Source organism: Puma concolor, chromosome B2, assembly GCF_028749965.1.
Source record: "Puma concolor isolate L17-30 chromosome B2, mPumCon1.1.hap2, whole genome shotgun sequence".
NCBI classification, from domain to species: Eukaryota; Metazoa; Chordata; class Mammalia; order Carnivora; family Felidae; genus Puma; species Puma concolor.
Genome location: NC_141671.1, coordinates 35181346 through 35195767, shown reverse-complemented (window position 1 = coordinate 35195767; position 14422 = coordinate 35181346). Strand labels below are relative to the sequence as shown.

Genomic DNA, 14422 nt, shown 5'->3' with positions numbered 1-14422 from the left:
TTGGATTTGGATTCAATCACCCACGTCTTGTTGAATTAATGTATGAATAAATTGTGTCAGTGATTCTCCCTGGCATCTGGTAAAAAGGGAAGCTTCTAGGCATTAAGTCAGGGCCTTCTTTGCTCTTGAGGTTTCCGTGTTGGTTCTAGTTGTTTTTTCCCCAGGCACCACGTCCTGAAGGCAGGGATGGTGATTTGTTGAAGAGGGTCTTCAAAAATACCTAAATGACCAACGTGACATAGCGCAGAGAGCAGATTTGGAGCTAAGAGATGTGGCTTCTGATCTGGTTATGGGACATAAGATTTCCATAGGTGACTATTAAGTCCCATAGCTATGAGACTTTAGGTTTCTGTCTCCTCAAAAATGAGGGGTTTGAGTTAGTTACCCCCTAAAGCCCAGGTGCAGCCAGTTCTATCTCCTCATCTGAATCTCTATGGGAACTACTCAGAGGCAGCCAGCCTTCTGGTTGGAGGAGCTTAGCCCCTCTTGAAGCTGAGTTTGCTCAGCGGGTCTACCCTTTGCTAATGGGGGAGTGGGGGCGGTGGTGCGATGGGAAAAGGGGATCAGAGAACACCAATATTTTTTAAGGTCTTTTGCTGTCTCAATGGCCTGGTGTCTCATGCTTGAAAGGCAGAAAACCAGGGGAGAGCATAGTCTTCACAGTCATTTAGTGTCCATGGGGAAGTACCACGGGCTAAACTGGTTCTCAAGATGGGATTTTCCCGAGGCCCAACGGGGCATTTTTTTTTTACTTCCTAGGGCTAACCTAGTCTGCTTACCTGACACAAACATCCCGGCCTGCCCCTCTCCATCCTTTGGGCAGGCCTGGCAAACAGGCAGCAAGGCAGAGCTTTCAGAGATACGATTCAGATGTGAAGTCAATAGCTTGTTTAGGCATGAGTTTCTCTGAAGGTAAGAGACGGTGTGAAGGGGCATGGGTCAGTTTCCTTCATCCCTTCCCGCCGGCCCCCACAAAGGCCAAGGGCCAGACACGTGGGCTGGCGTGGAGAGGCGGAGTTTACACTAAGGCGGAGGTGCAAATGGACGGGGGCGGAGTCTCATTTGCATAGACGGTGCGCGGCCACCAATCCGGACCGGCGGAGCGACAGCCCGCGCGCCTTTTGGGGGCGGACTGACAGCCCCGGGGCCCTATCGAAGACGGGTCCTGCGGCCGGCGGGGGCGGGACCGCGCCGGGCGCTGCCCCGGGGATTCGGGCCGGTTCGCGGGCGCTGCCAGTCTCGGGCGGCGGCGTCCGGCGCGCGGACGGCCTGCTGGGTGGGCTGGGGGCCGAGCAGCGCGAGGGTGAGGCGGAGAGAGAAGGGGCCAAGGAGCAGCCACGGCGACAGGTACCGGCGCCATGGCCGCAGGGATGGGGCGGGCGGCCGCGGCGCCCCGGGAACCGAATTCCCTCCTTCGCGGTCAGATCGCCGCCGCGCCGCTTCGGCGCCCCCTCACGCGCGGTTCTCCTGCCCCAGAGAGGCAGGCTCGGGGCGAACGGGGCGGGGGAAGCCTCGAGGCGAGCGCGCCGGATGCCCCTTGCCCAACTGCGGGGCCCCTCCGCGCCCCGCCTGCCCGCGGGGTCGGTGCTCTCTCCGCGAGGCGCGGAGTCGGGCGACCGCGAGAGCCGCTCCCCGCCCCCGCCGCGCTCCCCCTCGCGGAGTCGAGGCCGGTCGCGCCCGCTCGTCCTCACCCGGCTTTTGTTTCCTGCCCGAGGTGACAGGTCCCGGCTCCGGCTCCCGTCGGTCTCCCCCGACTCGCCCGAGGCCCGGCGCCTGTGACCGCGACCGCCCGGAGCAGGCTGCGGGACCCGCGGAGAGCCGGGCGGCGCGTGAGCGGCCGCCGCCGCGGGCGGGAGAGAAACTTCGCCTTCCGGGGCCCGGGCCGGCGGGCGAAGTCGAGCCGGGGTGAGCCGTGCGCCGGGACGCCGCGGGCGCGATGGAGCCGCGCACACCTGGCGGGGCCCGTGGCGGGTGAGGATAACGGAGTGTCCCGCTGCTGCGCTCCTCGCTTTCGGTTTGCGCTCCCGGGGCGGTGGGTGTGGATGCGTGTTCGCCGCCTTCACCTGCCACCATGGGACAAGTGACTGGGATACAGCATCCCGGCTCTCAGCCGCTCTTGAAGGGTGCCAGTGCAGCGCCTTTCTAACAGGTGATTATTCTCGTGCCAGGTGAAAGCCAGTTCCAACTTGTTTTAGGGCTCCTGACTTGGTTCACTCCTGGAACGTTAGAACTCCTTCCACTGATGTCTGAAAAGGTGTACTGGCAATAGTATAGGAGTCCAACCCGGTATTGATTTAAAACAAAAAGCAAAAAACACCAACCGTTTGAGGGGGTCAACGTGCAGATTGATTGCATTCTTTCCATTGACGAGCCTGGAGGAACATGGTCTTATTTTAAAAATTCGGTTTCTGCAGTGGTGGCGAAAGCATAGTAAGGTACAAAGTTAGTAAATGGAGAATGCAGAAGTCTAGATACCCTTCAGGGTGGTTCAGGACAGCGTGTACAACGTTTGGCCGCCATTCAGTAAATTCTGCATGAAGTAGTTTGAGCTCGTGGTTTTGGATTTACTTTTCAGGAGTATGTTTTCCAGTGGAATAAGGCTTAGCATTGAATGGGAGCTTTCTTTGGAAAAATGGGAGTAGACAGGAGTGTTTATTTTCATTGTCTTCCCATTTTGTTAGATTGTGGACAAGGGAAAAGTCAAGGCATATTTTGGTTAAGTGTTTTTAATAGTCTGTGGAATTCTGCCCCCCCGCCCCCACCCCCACCCCCACCCCAGAGGGGTTTTTACTTTAGAGAATTGTAGTAGCTTTTTCTCTTGGTGTATGAATCAAAGGTCAAGGATAGACTTGAACGAATTTTTATTCTTTTTGGGAAATTTTTATTTGTCGTACTTTCACTTAGCCTTTTCTGCGTCTCTCTCCCAACTGACCTCCACTTACTTAATCCACCATTATGGACCTGACCAATGTAGGGCATCTACAGAAAAAATACATTTAAAAATAGTACATAATTATTTTTTAAATGTAGTTTATATGTATTTAAATTTATTTGTGAGTAACTTGATTTAGCTTAATTTTTTTCTAACGTGTGTTTTGTGTCTATTGGGGATGACTTATATTTAAGAGGGGTGCAACTTTTTAAAAGCAACGTTATAGTTTTGATTTAATTATGCTACTTTATTAATATTTCACTGAATGGTTATTTTATTATGTACCTAGCTATTTAGTAACATCATTTAAAGTTGAACTCTTTAACCAATAGGCTAGTTGTGACTGGGATTTTAAAACAAAATCAAAGAGATGGTCTTTATGAAGTGTTTTATATCTCTAAAACAACAGGGTTAAGTGTTATGAGGTCTTTGTCCTTACAACATTTAACAAAACAAATACATACTTTTTTAATCTTTAATTTTGGGTGGTTTTTTTAAGAAAAAAAAAACCCCATAATTTTAACCAGTTCAACATGAAAACCTTTTAAAACACTGGATTAGGCAACTAATTAAATCCTCAATTTTCTGTTTGTTCTTGGGCTGGAAAAGAACACATATTTTGGGTTAGTTTCCTAAAGGTTTCTTAGCTTAGAACGAATCAGTCTAGAGAAGAAAGAACATCCTCATTCTGTAGCTGTAGAAAAAGTTATTGCTATTAAAGCAGAGTTGTCTTTTTGATGCTTAGGGGAGATTTGTTCAACAGTGGCACGTCGTGTTGAGTGGGTTTTATTCTACATAAATAGTTGTAAGGAATCTTATAGGTCTGAGGTTCTCTTTGTTTTGGATGACTTAGATAATTGTTCTTTAAAGTGTATAGGAATATATGAGTTTTAACTAGTATGTGTAATTTTCTATGTATAATTATTACAATCCTTATCATATGGTGATGTTTAAATATACCACATATAGTAAATTAAACTTATATTTCATAGTTTTATTTACACAAAAGCATATTTTAGGAACTTTATTAAAAGCCCATATTCAAATTCAGTTTTTAGATATTTTACTGGTTTTTTTGGTCCACTTTAACTTGTGGTAGACCATATCAAAATTATCAACCACATTTCAGTTTCAGAATTAAGCATAAGTTGAATTCTTTTATGTACACAATAAACATATTGAGTGTTTAAGTCATTTATCCTCAGGTGTGGTTCTTTTTGTTGTTTGGGGGTTGGCAAATATTTTTGAATGAAGAAAGGCACAAAGAAACAAGGATATATACTAAAATAGCTAATTTGAGGATAAATCAAGTGGCCATGTTAGACATGAATATGGCTTTATTTGACCGCAGTACGCATGTTACACCTAGCATTAAGAATATCTCTGTATAGGCCTTTAATTAATTTTTCAGAGTTCCTAAAGAAAAATCTATATTGTCCATATTTTGGCACACCAAATTCTGTGATTACTCAATGCTGAACAGTTAAATACAGACATTTTATAATTCTGAAACAATTTGAACTTTTTTTTTTTTTTTTTAAGCTGTCTACTCAGTGTGGGGCTTGAACCCACAACCCTGAGATCAAGAGTTACATGTTCCACCAATAGAGCCAGTCAGGCACTCTGAAACTTTTTGAACTTTTTTTTTTTTTTTTTTTTAAACAAAAGTTTGTCTTTTTTCTTTTATTTTTTGGAGAGAGAGAGAGAGAGAGGTTGAGAGCACATGTGAGCAGGGGAGAGAGGCAGAGAGAATATCACAGGCAGGCTCCACGTTCAGCTTGTGACTGACTGAGGCACCCTGGCACTCCTGAACTTTCTAACATACTTGATTAGTAATTATTTTGCTTTCTCATTATTGTACATGTCTGAATTTTCTACAGTGCATTTCCCCCCCTATTTCTGGCCAGCTTTAAAGAAAAATTTTGCATGGTTTACTTTTCACCAGTCTTTCCTGGCATGCTCCTGGTGTTACCAGAATCACCTGGATCAGTGATAACCATTGTGCATATTCTGTAGTATTTTTCACAGGCTGGGCCCAATTCAGTATTCTTGCCGCTGCGTGTTGGGCCCCAATTTTGGTCAAGATAGTGTAGTGCTTATTTCCTCAAGGCTGGGCAGTTGTTGGCTAGGATGACCAGTTTGGCCGTGTCTGATTATTTTATCTACTTGTACCCCATCATGTACTGTCCCCTTATCATATCAACTTGGAGCCTAGAGGTAATTGACCCCAGTGAGGACTTCTGTGCAGCTACCATCTTCCTGCCTTAGGTGTGGGACAGCTCCAACCAAGAGCAGTCTCCAGTCCTGGCCAAGGAGCTAGTGAGAAAGGCTCTATAGTGCTTTTTTTTTTTTGTTTTTTTTTTTTGACTTCTGATAATATATCCCCAAAGTGTAAAGAAAATTAAATTTACATACGGAGGAGACATACACTGAGTGGTTGTTGGTATGTAAATAACTATTGACTTTAAAACAATAGCCACTTAAGTGCGATTTAATTTGCAAATAAGATACCGTTACATGACTCTTCCGTCAAAAGAGAGCTTAAAATAATTATAGTAGGGCCTAACTCACTCTTGTAACTAATTTGTATAACAGGTTACTAAGGATATTTAGCAGTATTTTAAACACTAAAATTCAAGCTCTCAAAATAATTTGTACCTCACAATTTGTTATGAAGAGAATTACCCTGTATTCTGCTGAAACTTAAACATGTAAGACTATGTCCTTAAATGGGGCAAGTTCATTTTATGCTTAATTTAGTATTTACTTCTAGTCTTTTGGAAAACATCTAGTTAATGAGCGTGAAGGACCACCAGAGGGAGTATGGGGTCTACACAATTGCTGTACCTGTTTTCTGCTCTTGGTCTGGAAGAAAGATATTTTAAAAATAAGAATAAAATTGTAATTCTCTAAAACAGTCAGGAAAAAGATGATGACAGTTGAGAGTTGTAGTGGTTTAGAGCCACTGTTGGTTTTTGTAACAATTAATCAAGGCTGTTTTCCTTGTTTTTTTAGAAAATGGTACAATTATTGGAAAATGATGTATTTTCAGAGTGAATAATGGGTTAAGTAAATAATTACACACCTGTGAAAGTCAGGGACCATTTAAATGCTAAGAATATTTTTTAAGATTAAAAATGTAGTACATTAGAATGGTATGTTTTTGAAGTTGCTCATTTTGGGGGAGGAGGAATAAAAGGTGAACAAAGAGCAAACATTAGAAGTGGGTTGTTTTCTCCCATTGATAGTTGCAAACCTTTATAAAACAGGCAGTGGTAAATTTCTAGGACATTTTGTAGCATTCTGCCTCCATCTTGGCAATTTATGGGTAATGTTAAATGAGGAGACACTTTTAGTCCCCTGAAAGTGATAATCTGATTATCAACAGCAGGGTTGGGAGTTTCAAATTGACTTCAAAAATCAGATTTATGTGTATGTTTCTTAATGTTACCATCACTAGAAATTAAAGAACTTCCTCTACTTTTAGCTGCAATTACACAGTAGAATTTCAGAGTCAGGATGTGTCTTTCATAGACTTAATGCTGTGGTAAATTACTTCTTGGGATGGAGAAAACATCCTAGGGATTGAGCTTTTTTCAGAATATATTCTCAATGGAGATGGGATGGTCTTTACCCATGTTAAGTATCAGCCAATGGATTATTTCCCTGTTTAACTTTAAAAAAAAAATTTTTTTTTTTTTACATTTATTTATTTTTGAGAGACAGAGAGACAGAGCACAAGTGGGGAGGGGCAGAGAGAGAAGGAGACACAGAATCCGAAGCAGGCTCCAGGCTCTGAGCTGACAGCACAGAGCCCGATGCGGGGCTCGAACTCACAAACCGCGAGATCATGACCTGAGCCGAAGTCGGACACTTAACTGACTGAGCCACCAAGCGTCCCTTAACTTTGTTTTATTTATTTTTTTTAAGTATTTTTTTTTAAACGTTTATTTATTTTTGAGACAGGGAGAGACAGAGCGTGAATGGGGGAGGGTCAGAGAGAGAGGGAGACACAGAATCTGAAGCAGGCTCCGAGCTGTCAGCACAGAGCCCAACGCGGGGCTCGAACTCACGGACCGCGAGATCATGACCTGAGCCGAAGTTGGCCGCTTAACCGACTGAGCCACCCAGGCGCCCCTTAACTTTGTTTTAAAAAAGCAAGACGATAAAATACAATTTGTACTTTTAACACATACTTTGGGTTTTACTCCTCGCATAGAAAATGATTGTGTAGTGGAGGTAACAGTAGCTTATATGGAGAGAAATCTGTTTCTCTTTTGAATTATTCTTAGGTTAAAGCATAATACTAAGAGGGGCGCCTGAGTGGCTCAGTCGGTTAAGTGTCCGACTTCGGCTCAGGTCATGGAGATCATGACGGTTTGTGAGCTCGAGCCCCGCGTCGGGCTCTGTGCTGACAGCTCAGAGCCTGGAGCCTGCTTTGGATTCTGTGCCCCCTTCACTGCTTGCCGCTTGCACTCTGTCTCTCGCATTGTCTCAAAAATAAATAAACATTAAAAAAAATACTTATGAAGAAAAACTGAAATGGACAGCTTTCCCACGTTAGATGTGTTTTCACTGTGAACTTTATACATTTAAAGAAATATATCTTTGTTGGCCCCAGTTGGACTTCTCAGAATCTATTCATTTATATACACACGCGTAGGTAAAATACCTATGTTTTATTTTTTTGTATTTTATACAACTGTATACATATTTCCTATATATAATTATACTATGTAATGAGTCCATCTATCTGTACTACATGACTTTACAGGCTTATTTATATGTGAGCCCCTCCACCCCTTTCTAAATGAAATCTTATTTCACCAAGGAGAAAGAAAGTACATATTCACAAAAAGATTGATGTAAAATGTTCATGGCAGCTTTTTTTACAGTAGAAATGAACTAATGATTCGCACAACATAGATGAATCCAAGAAATATTATTCAGAGCAAGAGAAGCCAGGCATAAGTATGTACCAAATGATGCCATTTTTGAAAAATACAAGAACGGGTGAAACTTAGGTATGTTGATAGAAATCAGGACAGTGGTTTCTGGGTAAGAGTGTGGTTGACTGGAAAGAGGCAAAAAGGAACTTTCTAAGGAGATTGAAATATTCTGTAGCTTGACTTAGGTAATGGAAATTCAAGTGTACGCTTTTTGGGTAACTTACTTTCATATAATTTTTAACTTACAGAAAAATTGCAAGACCTAGTCCAAGGAACGCCCAGATTCACCAGTTGTTGGTGTACACGCTTGTTCAAACGTACTGAGCTGACTACTTAAGATCTGGGCATTTTACGGTATGTAATTTTTACTTTAATGAGGAAAAGAGCTACAAAAATTTGTTGGAGAATGATCTTGTTATCTGCAAAATGAAATACCTCGATTCAGACTTAAGGAGTGCTTTAATGATGATGGAGAAGAGAATCAGTGACGATCTCTTGTCTCTGTATATGTGTATTTATACTGCTTCTCTCTGAAGTTTCATGGTGACTTATTTCTGTTAGAAGAAACAAGGTTCTGAACGTGATTCAAAGCAGAAGTATCAGCAAGGAAAGCCTGCCTTATTAGAGTATGGGACTGATAGCTAGCAATAGCTTTCTGGGAAGTGAGGGTGTGATTATTCCTGTTAAGCGTTGCACACCTACAGTGTGCTAGATTTTGCACAAACATGCATAGTTTTTATTGTCTTGGAACTTACCAGATGAACAGGAGGCAAACAAATCTGCTTGTCTTTTTTTGGGTGGTGCTGTTTATCATATGGAGGAAAGATAGGTGCTTACAAACTGTATAAACTATTCTTGGTTATCAGCGAGTGGCAGATCTAAGCAGTAAATTTGTTGCTCTCCATTAGTTGCAGTGCTGTCAGAGTCTCTAGAGTGATTTGGTTTAAACTACATCTATTTAAATCCTAGCTAAAACTTTGGTAATTGTTAAAAACATTCAACTTTACCCTTCTACTTATTAGTTTATATACTTTTATTTTTTTTATTTTTTATTTAAAAAAAAATTTTTTTTTTAACGTTTATTTATTTTTTTTTGAGACAGAGAGAGACAGCATGAACGGGGGAGGGGCAGAGAGAGAGGGAGACACAGAATCAGAAGCAGGCTCCAGGCTCTGAGCCATCAGCCCAGAGCCCAGCGCGGGGCTCGAACTCCCAGACCACGAGATCGTGACCCGGGCTGAAGTCGGACGCTTAACCGACTGAGCCACCCAGGCGCCCCAGTTTATATACTTTTAAATGTGTGGGTTTTTTTACAGGTTAGGGTTAGGTATAATTTATGGGTCTTGGTTCTTTTAATTTTTTTTTTTTGTATCCACATAAAAAAGTTGTTTATTTGATTACTTAGTAGAGTGGAAAATATTTGAAATAATATGACAACTAACCAGCAGGTTCAACAAAGCAATCATTGATACTGGGGATGAATGTTTATTTTGCCTTTACTAACGAAAATCATACATTTATATGGACTATATATTTTCTTCAGCAAAAATTGTAAGTTCATTGAAAAGCAAAATAACAAATGTCCAACATCAAGCAACAGGGATAAAAGAACGTTTTGCATTTAATGAACGTATTCATGTTTCTCTAAAATGACACAGGATCTTTTTTCCCTTTCATACACACTAAATTTCATTGGTCTATTAAGAATGAGTAAAACATTTGAAATGTTTTATCTGTTAGGATTTTGGTTCAAGTTGTCAAGCCGTTTTTGTTTTTGTTTTTGTTTTTGTTTTAGTTGTCAAACCTTAACTGCAGATAGAATTTTAAAAATATCTGTAGATAGGCTTTTTTTTTTTTTTTTATAATGGAAGTTTTAAACTACACAGACCTGGGGAGAATAGTATTATGAACCTCTACCTATTCTCCAGATGTATTAACTATCAACATTTTTTTTGTTCTTTTTTTAAGTTATTTAGAGAGAGAGTGTATGTGCACATGGGGCAGGGGCAGAGAGGGGGGGGGCGGGGGGGAGAATCCATCCCAAGCAGGTTTTGCGCTGTCAGCACAGAGCCCAGTGTGGGGCTCGATCTCATGAACCATGAGATAATAATGAGTGACCTGAGCCGAGATCAAGAGTCAGATGCCTAACTGAGCCACCAGGTGCTCCCAGTGTGCTTTTAAGACCATTAAGTTCTCACAAATATTATAAAATGGTAGTGGTATTGGTGCATCAGATTTTTCTCTTAGTATTTTCCAAAAGTTTTGTTATAAATACAGAAACTTCAGAAGCAGTGTGTTTTAGTTCAGAGACTTGACTTTGGACAAATAGTAATTATGAAACTGTTTTAATCTTTAGCTTCTCTCTGTCAATTCATAGCCTGAGGAAAAAATAATGTTTTAGCTTTTCGTTTAGAACAAAGCAGTCCAGATATTCTGTATCTACATAATAAAGTATTCATCTGGAAGGTTAGGTCATCTTCAAAGTGTATTATCTGAGGAATGCCGTTGTTTTAAGAGTTTTTTTTCTTTTTTTTTTTTTTTTTAAATTTTTTTTTTTTCAACGTTTATTTATTTTTGGGACAGAGAGAGACAGAGCATGAACAGGGGAGGGGCAGAGAGAGAGGGAGACACAGAATCGGAAACAGGCTCCAGGCTCTGAGCCATCAGCCCAGAGCCTGACGCGGGGCTCGAACTCACGGACCGCGAGATTGTGACCTGGCTGAAGTCGGACGCTTAACCGACTGCGCCACCCAGGCGCCCCTTAAGAGTTTTTTTTCTATATCCTTCTCTTTCTCTAAAAACTTGGTCCTTGCTGTGCTTTTAGGCCCCAAATATGTATCTTCTGTTTAAACTTGAGGCCTTCCAAACTTGAGGCCCAGATTTTCACCTATGACTTAAATCTAAATCTGTTCAAATACCATCTCTGTAGAAGCTGCACACCAACACCCCCGCCCCTCATCCCCAGCCAGAAAGCTCTTCCCGGTTTTCCTCTTTAGCTGTTAATAACTCCATTATTCTTGTCGGTCATTTTTCACTCTTCCTTTACTTCCTAACTAAGCTCAGTGAGTCACTAAAACACTTTGTTTCTGACTTTATAATGTCTTCTTTATTTTTTTGTCCTTTTCATTTCTAGTACAATTATCCTAATTTGGTTAACATGTTGAAGTAGGAGATTATCCCTAATCTATAATGAACTTGATACATACCAAAATTAAGCTATGTTTCTAGAGTAAACTAAGGCATTTTTATCTCTTTCAGAGAAGGCTTCAGTCAGCCCTCTATAGCAGAGACATCATTTTGAAGGCCTGAGTAATCACTGTATTTAAACTAAGATGATACATAAGACTTGAAAATCACTCAGCTCAAATAACTTGGAGAACGGTGACTGGCAGGGCCCACAGTTTATTGTGGGGGGCAGGGGGTAGGGTGTAAGCAGCAGCCTTTCTTAGACCACAGAAATGGCCCAGGATGAGTTCCTTCCAGGCCATAATATCTTCAAGTGCTTCGCAGTTGAGGAAATATTAAGTGTATATTATACACTCTGATGACTTCTTGGTGTTTTTAAGGCTAAAAGTACCAGTGTATGGGTTACTTAAAATTCTTCTCTTGTCCCTTGTGCCATATTTCCTGACCAAGATAGTTCCTGTCTAAAAGCTACTTCTGCTGAAAGTGACATGATACTCTTTTCATTATTTTTCTTTACAGACTCCTAGAATTGAAGTTTGTCAGAAAGATAGGAGCCTGAGGTTAGTTAGGAGGGTATAAAATAGAAACAGGAAAGTAAGTGATCCTCATTAGCTGTCATCCAGCCTCCAGGGGCCTTGGGTCTGATTCCTTTCCAGACGGGTTGTAGTTTATCAACTTGGCTTGCCTTTGGTTAGCTTATGGAGATCTTTTTTTCTTTCTGCTCTTCTGGGAAATGTTTGAATTTCCTCCTGGTAGGAACCAGGACTCAATTTGAGATTACTGACTTAGGGAATAAAAGAATTAAATTCCATATTGCTTTACATAATCCAGAATATCTGATTATTTTATTCTATGGGAATTAGGAATAAAATGTGGATTCTGAGATACTTACGCAGAAACTAATAGCTATTAAGAGTGGAAAATGGAGGAGTAAAATACATTGCTAGGAAGCCTTGTCTGGGGGAGCAGACCTTGGAATGAGATTCAAGAGTGTTGCTACTAAGTAGCTGTATGGTCTTGGGCAAATTAAAATCAACCTTTCCGGGCCTTATTTTAATTGTAAAATGAGTGGGTTAGATTAGATAGTATTTTAAGATTTCTTTGAATCTCTGAAATTCTAAAAGGAATGGTTTCTCAGAAAAAAAAAAAACCTCCTAATTTATGTACTGTTCCTAGTAGTTTTTCAGCTATTGCTTCATATACATATTTTTCTATTTCCTTCAGAGGTTAGGAAAAGAAACAATTATAGAAGGAGTCAGAATTCCTAAATTGGATTAGATTTTAATGTTGTTATTTGTGTTTCTCCACTGAGTTTATTCTGGATTCCTGTTTTCTACCTTGTATCTGTGTCCATTTCCTTTCTTTTATTGCTTTTACTTGTCTTTACAGTGTTGACTTTCATATTCCTCTTTTCACTGCTTTTTGCTACTGCTGTTTTTTCTAGCTCTTCTTCACTGCTCATATTTCATTGTGGCATGGTATTCATCAGAGAGACCCTTGAGTCTGAGCTATCACCAAATTAAATTTAGATATCCTAATAGTTGTTAGGATTAACGGGACCCTTCTACTCTATAGTACATAAAGCTAGACAGAGGAGTCCAAAGATAAAGGGAGTGAGGGAGCTTGAAGGGAGAATGAGTGGTGTGAATGAGAGTTTCTAAGGATTAATTTGCTATTATGATTTAAACTATAAGTTAAGATATTGAAGTCTTGACGATGGTGACTCTGCCAGTGACAGCTTGGTCCTGGAGTCCTAATGGACTGTGAATTTCTTGCGGGGAGGTGCACCTCTGATCCTGAATCCTTTGTGTTCAGGGGCATGCTGTAGGCTAAGCACTAGTTGAGCTCAATTGCGGTTAGGACGGATTCTTTCTTCAAGGTGTTCTCTGGTAGGCTGGACATGAAGAGTGTGGTACAGACTCTTTTCAGTAAGACTGTCACTACCATTTGGAGAGATTGGACAACAGACAGAGCTTCTTCTAAGCCCCGTTTCCTCACCTGTAATATTGAGGAGGGGCAGTTGTGAGAATTAAATGAGACAGTGTCTATAAAGCACTTAGCCCAGAGTCTGGTATATGTGTTCAGTAATCATTAAATGCCATCATAGTTTCATTAACAAGCACCTTTATATTTCAGGCATTCGGCTCTTTTAGGTTCTAAGTAGTGTTGTTACAGAATAAATGAGACAAGAGCCTGTTCTTAGAAAAGATAGAATATATGCACAAAAGATAAACAACAACCTAGGCCCCACAGTAAGTGGCAAATGAGTGGTTTACTTAAGAACTCGAGGGGCAGGAATAATTGCCGAGCAGATGAGAACTTCAGAAAGGTGACAACTCGATCTGAACTCTGAAGGACTAGTTAGCAAGCTAAGAGAACAGGCTCTTACAAATTATAAACGGAATGCTATAGCTCTGCTACTGTGTAATCTCAAGCACAGTTACTCACCCCTCTCCCAGGATCGTTGAGAGAATTAAATGAGTTAGTATATGTCGGGCACCGAGAAGTGCTTCAGGCATGGTGAGAGCATGATAAATTAGTAGTACAAGTTGAGAGGAGAGAGAGTGCATTTCAGATAGAACACTGAGTGATAACCAACGGGAGATATTCTAGATTTTTGTTGGAAATGATGAGGCCAAATTGGCTGAGGGGAATAACTTGTTGGAAAATAGCTGGTGATTATGTAGGGGCAGGATTATGAATGATTAAGTCCGGTGTTAGGAAGTCTTCTATAGGTACTGAGGCAACTTGGGAGGATATCTTGGCTTATTTGTGAGGCACTCTGGCATTTCTCACTTTCTTTCCTGATTTCATTATAACTGAAACTTGTGTTTAAACTAATTTTGACAATGAAACTCATGATCCTTCCTGAACCATTTGTCCATTTCTTTTTGTAAACGTGAATTCTTTTACTTTTTTTCTCTCCATGTTTTAGTTGTTTACATAATCCTTACTCCTTTTCTCCAGATTTTCCTCTCTGTCCTCAGAAACCCCAGTCTAGATCCTAAATCACTAAAGCCATAATGTAGAAAGGGCCAGGGGGAGGGAGAAAGAGAGGAAGGGAGGGAAATAACCTGTAGTCCAGCCATCTTGTTTTACAGATGAGGACATTGATGTCCAGAGGAAGTACAGTCACATGTTCAAGATCCACAGCTAATTAATGAGCAAGCCTGCACCTTTGAGAGCTAAACTAGGGCTGGTTTTTTTTGTTTGTTTTTTGTTTTTTGTGTTTTTTGCTGTCCTATCCAGTGTGATTCTCAACCATCTGAGTGGTAATTACAGTAGAACTACCAATAATTTTTCTACTATTACTATTAAAAACCAAGATAAAAAATAATTTTACTACCAAGAAAAA

General features: G+C 41.1%; 1 protein-coding gene and 1 pseudogene across 5 annotated transcripts in view; one reads left to right on the top strand and one right to left on the bottom strand.

Moving 5' to 3' along the window:
• The first annotated feature begins 1212 nt into the window (after positions 1-1212).
• The window catches only part of FKBP5 (FKBP prolyl isomerase 5), a 118321-nt gene continuing 105111 nt past the window's right edge, over positions 1213-14422 (top strand). For 2 of the 5 annotated variants that reach the window (XM_025925310.2, XM_086706679.1), the window contains exons 1-2: positions 1213-1347; positions 8130-8235. The gene's annotated coding sequence lies outside the window, so the exon portion shown is untranslated. Of the gene's footprint in view, positions 1348-1918; positions 2150-8129; positions 8236-14422 lie in introns of those variants that run through there. The other 3 variants (XM_086706677.1, XM_086706678.1, XM_086706680.1) reach the window with 2 other exon arrangements.
• Positions 4864-5187, bottom strand: LOC147580904 (large ribosomal subunit protein eL30 pseudogene; annotated as a pseudogene).